Consider the following 8,665-nt stretch of genomic DNA (forward strand, 5'->3'; position numbering starts at 1 on the left):
CCAGCTCAGGGTAGGACTGGAAAAAAAATGAGAAAAGAACAATCCAGACCTCCTCCACTGTCCTGCTCAAGGGGCCACGTTCCCCAGTATCTACCTATACAGCCTGGTTCTCTTGGGAGTTTTGCTGTGTGTACCTGCTATGCAGCTCCCTGTTGAGCCCACCCTCGGGCCAAGGCCAATACATAAAGGAGAAAAAATAACAGCCAGGAACCCAGTCTCTGCCATACTGGTTTTTCTTCACGTTTGGACTTTCCTTCCCAACCTGCCAGCTATTATTTACTTTTCAGTTTTCAGGTAATTGCTTTTTGTGTTTTTCCAAGGTTTCAGTTGTAATCAGCGGGAGAGGTAGGGGAGTCCCCCCTTACCTTCTTAGATACCCTTCCCACAGATGTGACTTGCTCTTTCCTTGGGTCTGGGGATGATCTGAGAGGCAGAGAGCCAACGACAGACCCTTGCATACCAGGCTTGGGGTTTTTCTGGTGACACAATCTCATAAAACCCAGGTTGATTGCTCATTAATTTTATTTCTAGGGCCGTATTGATAAATTTACTTTAGCCAGTGATTTCTGCAAGTCAGGCCACCCTTGAGCCCTGAAAACCCTGCCACTTCCATCATGTGTTGTGTGGACTACCTGACTTAGTGTGCAGTGAGCAGCTGCTACCCAGCCCCAGTGTTCTCCACCCAGTGGCCTTAGCCCAGGACCTGGATGGGGAGCTCTGGGCTGGGGTGGGATGGCAAGGAGCCTGCACTGGATGCCAGGATGTACTACTGAGACTCTTATCCCCTTCAGGATTAGAGGACTTGTTCCCCGAGCTGCCGAAAGTGCTTCCAGCAGATAGCGCTCAGCTGTTGGCCCTCTCCAGAACTGCCTTGGTCAAACAGCAACACCTGGCCCAAAGTCACGTCTCTCCCCAGGGTAGCCTGTATCTAATATGATTTATGCAGGTTTATAAAGTCCCTGCCTCTTTGTCCCAAATTATGACAACTCCAAAAAGCCATCTGGCTTCTGAGGTCCCCATGGGGTCGGCTGGGCCTGTCACTGAGACTACATCATAGTGCAAAGCCTTCTGCTGTCTAGTGCGCCTTGCTTCCCTTTTCTCTTCCAGTACCCACGTGCTGGTCTCAAGAGCCCTCCGCCAGGAGGCTCCTGCATGCCAACCTCCACCCCAAAGTAGCTTCCCAGGGAACCAAACCTGAGACTGCAACTTTCTTCACCGACAGGCCCAGGTGTGTCCCCAATCTGCAGTGAATGCAAGGCTCTGGCACAGGCACCAGAGGAGAGGCCATATCAGCTGCGTGGAGGCCTGGGTCAAGCTTCTGTTCTTCAGACCTGTGAAGGTTTGGGTTTCACACATCAAGTATTTTCCTTCTGGGCTGCCCACTGGTTTTCCTAACCACAGCCAGAGAGGTCTGCGGGTCAGACCATTCTTTGAGAGCTGATTTCCACCCACCCATACAACGCCTAACACACAAAGCACTCCCACTTTGCCTCAGCCAGTGGAACATCCCTCAGTCCCTGCTCAGACTAGGAATTCCATTTCAATGGCCTGCTTGCCACCAGCCACCACGCCTGGCCAGTAAAGAGCTTTCAATGATCCCAGTGCTTCTGCTATCAGCCCATTTCATAAATCAAGGGTGAAGCCCTCTGAGCCCTTTTGGGAGAAATAATTGAGGGGGGAGATGGTCAGTGGCAGGTTCCTGTGCTCTGTCTAGCCTAGCATTCCTGCCCAAAGTCTCTGGATTTTTCCTCAATCCCAGGCCAAAGGCAATGCACCCAGGCACAGGCCCGTGTTTGGTTCAGGGTGGCCCTGGCTCCTCCAAAAACTGCTGGCATCATGCCCTGTGTGCAAGTTGGTACAAAAACACTGACTCCCATTAGCACATGGTCCTTGCATTCAGCTCGACCCAAATCACATTGTGCTGCCTGTGGCTGGGTTTGCTCACACTTCCTCCCACCCCACAAAGAAGTCTCAGGTTTCTAGAGATGTAAGTTGGTACGTTCTTGTCATTTTTTTCCTAGGTGTTCCTCTTCTTCTCCCTCCTCTGTTCTGAGTTTGGTCCTTGGGCGGTGCTGAGTACCAATTCTGATCACCCAGAGAACATCAGTGGAGGCGAGGCCGAGGGCGTACTCAGGTCCCCCACCCCCGGGGGCATGGCTTGCCTGGGCTGTGGGATGTTTCAGAGGAATTACAAGATGTCCAATCCTTGGGTTCCAACATTTCTTCCAAATATCACTGTCTCAATGGTCAGCATCTCCATCTTCCCCCATTAATGACCCGATGTTCATGTAAAGTATCTGGTAGGGTTGTGAGTCTGTTATAAGTTGAATTGCGTCCCTCCATGGGGGCAGGCTGGTTAGTTCAGCAGGTTAGAGCACAGCCTTATAACCCCAAGGTCACAGGTTCAGATCCTCATATGGGCCAGCTGCCAAAAAACAGAAAAAAAAGAATTATGTCTCCCCTGCCCCCCAATTCATATTGTTGAAGTTCTAACAACCTGCCCACCACCCGCCCACACCCTGTTTGGAAAAAGGCTCATTGCAAACATAATGTTAGGTTAAGTTGAGGTCATTAGACATTAGGGTCGGCTCTAATCCAATATGACAGGTGTCCTTATGAAAAGGGAAAATTTGTTCTGTTTGGACTTTAATAACAGGAATTTATTCTCTTGTGGTTCAGGAGGCCAGAAGTCCAAAGTCACAGTGTGGGCAGGGTTGTCCCCTTCTGGAGGGTCTGAGGGAGGATCTGCTCCAGGCCCCTCCGCTGGCTCTGGTGGGACTGGCGATCCCCGGCTTGTAGATGCATCACTCCCATCTCAGCCTCTGTCATCACGTGGCCTTCACTTTGGATCAAAAGGGAAAGTCTGGACACACACACACACGCTGTGTGAAGATGACAGCAGAGACTGGGGTGACGCAGCTACAAGCCAAGGAAGGCGAAAGATTGCCGACAAAACACTAGAAGGCAGGGGCGAGGCCTGGAGCAGATTCTCTCGCAGCTCCCAGAAGGAACCACCCCTGCGGACACCTTCATGCAGGACTTCCAGCCTCCATAACTGTGAGACAATACATTGCTCAGACCCCAATCAGATTGTAAAATCAGAATCACGCAAGTGTGCATTAGCCTATTTGGGCTTCTATAATAAAGTAGCAAACACTGGGTGGCTTAGAAACAGCAGAAATTTATTTCTTACAGTTCTGGAGGCTGGGGAGCAAAGCGCCAGCAGATTCAGTGTCTGGTGAGGACCTGCTTCCTGGTTCACAGGTGGCTGCCTTCTTGCTGTGTTCTCACACATTGGTAAGAGAGTGAGAGGGCTCTCTAGGGGCCTCTTTCATGGGGGCAGTAATCCCATTCATGAGGTCTCCACCCTCATGACCTAATCATCTCCTGATCGCCCCAGCCCCTAACACCATCACATTGGGCAATAGATTTCAACATATAAATGTTGGGGGGACACAAACGTTCACGCCATAACAAAGAGCTACAGGTACTTGGTGCTTTGAGAGTGAACACTGGAGAGTTGATCTGAGGAGTGATGTCTGACATTTGTGCACCAGACCCCCACCAAAACGTGCTTTGACACGCGTGCTGGGCACTCAGTGCCATTCCCCAGTCTGCCGCTCTTCTCCAGAGTGTATTCCAAACCTTCTCCATCATCTCCAGTGGGAGATAAACATCCTGCAGTCCCACAGCTAGAGTTTGGGTGCAGCTCTAGTCTGCCACATTTCACTCTAGTTTGGGTGCAGCTCTAGTCTGCCACATTCCACTCCCCTCAAGGTCCCTGCTCCCGGACTGGTGGCCTTTCTTCTCACACGCAAAGAATCAGGAGTCAAAATGGCACAGGACTTGCCGAACAGCAACACCGGAAGCTAAAAGACAGTGAGGCAGTGTCTTTAAAATTCTGAGGGGAGACAATTGCCAATCTATAATCCACACCCAGTCTAATGTAAGAACAAAGACTTCTTAGACGTGATGCATATTAGCCAGGGATTTCCAGAGAAACAGAACCAGTAGGATAGGTATTTATTATGTATATGGTATCTATCCATCGAGAGGGATATTTGTTATAAGGAATTGGTCCACACACCTAAGGAGGCTGAGAAGTCCTAAGATCTGCAGTTAGCAGACTGGAGACCCAGGATTGCTGACGTGCAGTTTCAGTCCAAGTCCAAATGCCTGAGAGCCAGGAGAGCTGTTGGTGTAGCTTCCAGTCCGAGAGCCAACAGACTTGAGATCCAAGCAGAGCCAATGTTTCTGTTTGAGTCTGAAGCCTGGAGAAGACCGATGTCCCAGCTCGAGCAGTCAGGCAGGAGGAGTTCCTTCTTCCTCACCTTTTGTTCTGCTCAGGTCTTGGGTTGTTTGGAGGAGGCCACCCACATCAGTGAGGGCAATCTGCTTTACTGAGAGTGCTGATTAAAATGTCAATCTCATCCAGAATCACCCTCACAGACACACCCAGAATAATGTCCTGCCGATGTCTGGACACCCCATGGCCCAATCACGTCAACACCCACAATCAACCATCACATGAAGTTTCTCAGAAATGTACTTGCCATATACCTTTTCTCAGAAGAACACTAAAGAACGCGCTCTACCGCAGTGAAGGTCAGGGTCATCAGTGCTAGCTGCAGCATTAGTCTCAGTGGCTTTGCCCCAGAATGTCTCCATTTCCACATGGGGTGGCAGGGGGCTCAGCTGTAGAGTCACAAAATGTGCCAGTTATTTGTTGCCTCTTGGCTGGATCCCCATCCTTCCATACTCTCCTCTGTAGGCAGGGGTGGAAGACCGCAAACTACATTTCCCAGACTCCCTTGCCAGCTGGCTTCTGGCTAGATTCTGCTAATGGGAAGGACTAATGAGAAATCAGAAGTCTGGATGGGAGAAAAGACATTTCTGGCTTCTGGTGGTTCCTCCGGTGGTGACCAGTGAGTCTGGGCTCGGGGTCCTTGGTATCACAGTTCCAACAGTCGCCACAGCAGCCTCAGTGATGCGGCACCTGCAGTTCTGTAACATCACTTTTCCCTGTTGCTCTCACCTTAGAGTACTCATCTCCGGTAGTTCCACCTTCCCTATGTGATACTCGAGCCCTTTCAACACACTTGCAAACTTTTCTCCGAATTAAATGTTCTGATTAGTCACTTAAGTGTTCTTCTGCTTCCCTGACTGGACTTTGCAGCTCAGGCAGACTGAGGTTCCACTACACTGTAGTTGTACCATCTGGAATGCATTTACCCCAGTGCCACCATGGCAGGGGATCAGGGAGATGGAGTGGCCCCTTAACGCTTTGTCTCAGAAGTAGTGTATGTCACTTCCTGTCATAGCCCATTGGCCACATCAGTCATTTAATTTCCCTGTATGGAAGACTTGGAAATATAGGGGAACACGTGGAATACTTGGTGACTACTAAGTGTCTCTATCACAATAAGTTAACCAAGAAAGAAAGAGAAAGAAATGGTGTGAGAAAACAGAGATTAATGCAAGAGAGAGTGTAAGAGAGACCAAGGAAAGTCCCCGAATGATTGCAACAGAGAGTCCCACGCTGCCAGCTGGGCAGCGGCCTTGAGGGCAATCTGCCAAATTTGGGTCCAGAGGAAGAAAGCTCCAGAAGGGATGTCCTCAGGAAACAAAATGAAACAAATAGATTTCTGACCAGTTTGACTAGGTGGAAAGTTGGGTTGAGGAGCCAAAGGAGGATGAAGGAAGACTTAAGAGATTCTAAGAATGAATCAAAGCAAATAGGAAGAAGAACAAGAGGGGGGAAGTGATTAACTCCAGAAAGAGCTAGGAGTTTGACAAGAAGGAAGTCAATAAAAATACTTTACTGGGATTAGCAGTAACTATATTTACCTAGATATAATTATGGAAACATTAAAATCGGATCTAACCAAAACTGCAATAAAACTGTATTGAGCAGTGCCGCACTGCAGTGCAGCCCTGATGCTCACTGCCAGAGTTAGCGCACGCTCCACAGGTGAAGGGCACCATCCTCAACGAGACAGCCCTTACTTTAGACACCAGCTGCAAGTTCCAGGGTCCCCAGGCCACTTGCACTTCTGACCAACTGGTTACAAATTCAGGGTTCCCATGACCCTCTCTGGTTTGATAATTCTCTAGATCAACTCACAGAATTCAGGAAAGCATTATGGTTATGATTACACTTTTATTATAAAGGACACAAATCAGGACCAGCCATGGTCCATGAAGAGCCCCACAGACTGAGGTCTGGGAGGGTCCTGTATGTGGAGCTTCTGTGTTCTCATCCCATGGAATCAAGACGCATCACCCTCCCAGCACAATGGTGTTATCACAGGCCAGGAAGCTCGCCAAGCCCTGAGTGCAGAGTTTCTATTAGTTTCTTTACATAGCCGTGATTGATTCACTGGCCACCTCATCACCCTCCCAGCACAATGGTGTTATCACAGGCCAGGAAGCTCGCCAAGCCCTGAGTGCAAGTTTTTATTAGTTTCTTTACGTAGCCGTGATTGATTCACTGGCCACCCGATTGAACTAAGTCTCTAGGCCCCCTCCTTTACCAAACCCAAGGCATGACTGGTCCTTCTGGTATGACCAGCCCCCATCCTGAAGCTGTCTAGGGGACCACCTGGCGTCATCTCTTTTTCATAAACTCAGGAGGGGGCCCACCATGAATAACAAAGACACTCCTCTCACTGCGGAAATTCCAAGGGTTTTAGAAGCTTTGTCCCAGGAACCCAGGGCAAAGACCACACAGATTCTTTATGGCACAACAGCAGGGTGAGAGGGAAAGTGTGCAGGTGTATGTGTGCTTTAAAGAGTTAAATGTTCATCTTCCAAACTGGATATCAATAGACACTGTACAAAATGGAAAAAATCAAGCAATAGCATTATAAGCATGTTATTTAAAAATATGGCAACAAATACCAGAAAACATAACAGTGGACTCAGAAATAAGTAAGGAGAGATTGTTGCTGTTGCTAAGAGCCTTTTATAGAACTACTTGACTTATTTGACCACGTGTATGTATTACCTTGATAAAAGTTAAAGGGACGGGCCGGCCCGTGGCTCACTTGGGAGAGTATTGTGCTGATGACACCAAGTCAAGGGTTAAGATCCCCTTACCGGTCATCTTTAAAAAAAATAAATAAATAAAGGGAAAAAAGGAAGAAAAGGGGTGGCCGTTGAGACAGGAGAAAAACTCATGGGGAGAAACTGTTGATTGATTTGATAAGACCCCTGACTGCACATTTTAATTATGCAATGGTGAGCAACGAGCCAGGTGAGGGAAGCAGAGCCCACGAGGGATGTGGCACTGGCCTAGTTGAAGAGGGGAAGGAGGGATTGGCAGACAGAGATATGGACAAAGGAAGTTTGGCCACCGAGGGCAGGAGAGAGACGTGTTTTTAAGATGAGAGATCCTGAGGATGTGCAAATGCTGCTGGAAAGAAGCCAGCAGTGGGAGAGGTTAAATATCAGGGAGTGCAGGGATCCCCAGGGCGTGAGGTGTCCCAAGGAGGCAGGAGGGCACAGAGAGACAGGCGAGGGGAAGGTGCACACTCGTCTTTATCCTTGTATTTCTCATCCTCCATGTCTGCTCACTTATCTTCATACTTCACAGGTGGAAGGGAATCATTTGCATCAAGTTACACAGCTGCAAGAGGTCCCTGTGACCCCACATTATTCTTCCTCCAAAGCCAGGTTCTCCTGGCTGCACTTGTTCCCTGATGAGTCAGACCTGGCTCTCTGCCCTTGAGAGCTCCCAGTCTGGGGGTGAAGCCGCCAGCGTGCAGCCTTTCCAAGCAAGGGCCAGGGGGGAAGCCAAACTCCAGTGCCTGTGGGGGCCAGGAAGAATCCAAAAATGGGACAAGGCAGGCTCCTGTGTGACGGCAATGTGAGCGGGAGACAGGAAGGAGGGGAGGGGGATGTGACCCCGTGACAGCTCTTGTCCCCTTCCAGAGGGGCACTCCTACTCCACCCCAGGGGCAGCTCTCTTTTGCCAGATCTTTGGGTTTTTCAAGAGAATCTAAGCAGCCCGATTTCCATGTGAATTCTCCAGATTAGAGAGGTCTGTGCTCTGAGGGCGGTAATGCAAAGTCGTGGGCTATGGAGATGGTCAGCGAAGGCCCCCCTGGGGAGCAGACCCCCAACCCATGCAGGAAGCAGCTTGGCATCCGGAAAGAGAAAGAAACCAGGAGGCCAAGGCGCAGAGGAGCTGGGGAGACAGGCCTGGAGGAGGGGAGGGTGGGGGAGGACGGAGGGCCTGACCACCGGGGCCCGTGGCCAGAGTAAGGGAGCAGCGGCAGGGGAGGGACGAGCCAGTTTGCCAGGTGGCCCCGATGGCCCATTTGATCCATGTGGGTCACTGCCCACTGGCCCGGTTGGCACAAACGCCTCGTCCGCCTGCCCTCCCCAACCCGGGGGCCCAGGAGGAGGGTTCGAGGTGTGGACGGGTTGGCCTCTTCGAAGCCTGCTCAGCCCAGGATGGGGCCTCCTCATTAACAGAGTGTCATCTAATTGAGTACTAATTAGCCACACTTCGTACGCCGGCCAGGGGCGCCCTGAGGCCATGCCCACTCTTCAGGGGATGGCAGGGACCCGGCCGGGAGCCCCCCCCCCACACACACACAGCGACAGTCGCCAACCGTGGCGCGCGGATACGCGCACTGGGATGCTGCGCAGCGCGCGCTGC

Source organism: Galeopterus variegatus, unplaced genomic scaffold, assembly GCF_000696425.1.
Source record: "Galeopterus variegatus unplaced genomic scaffold, G_variegatus-3.0.2 Scaffold3835, whole genome shotgun sequence".
In the NCBI taxonomy this organism is placed as follows: Eukaryota; Metazoa; Chordata; class Mammalia; order Dermoptera; family Cynocephalidae; genus Galeopterus; species Galeopterus variegatus.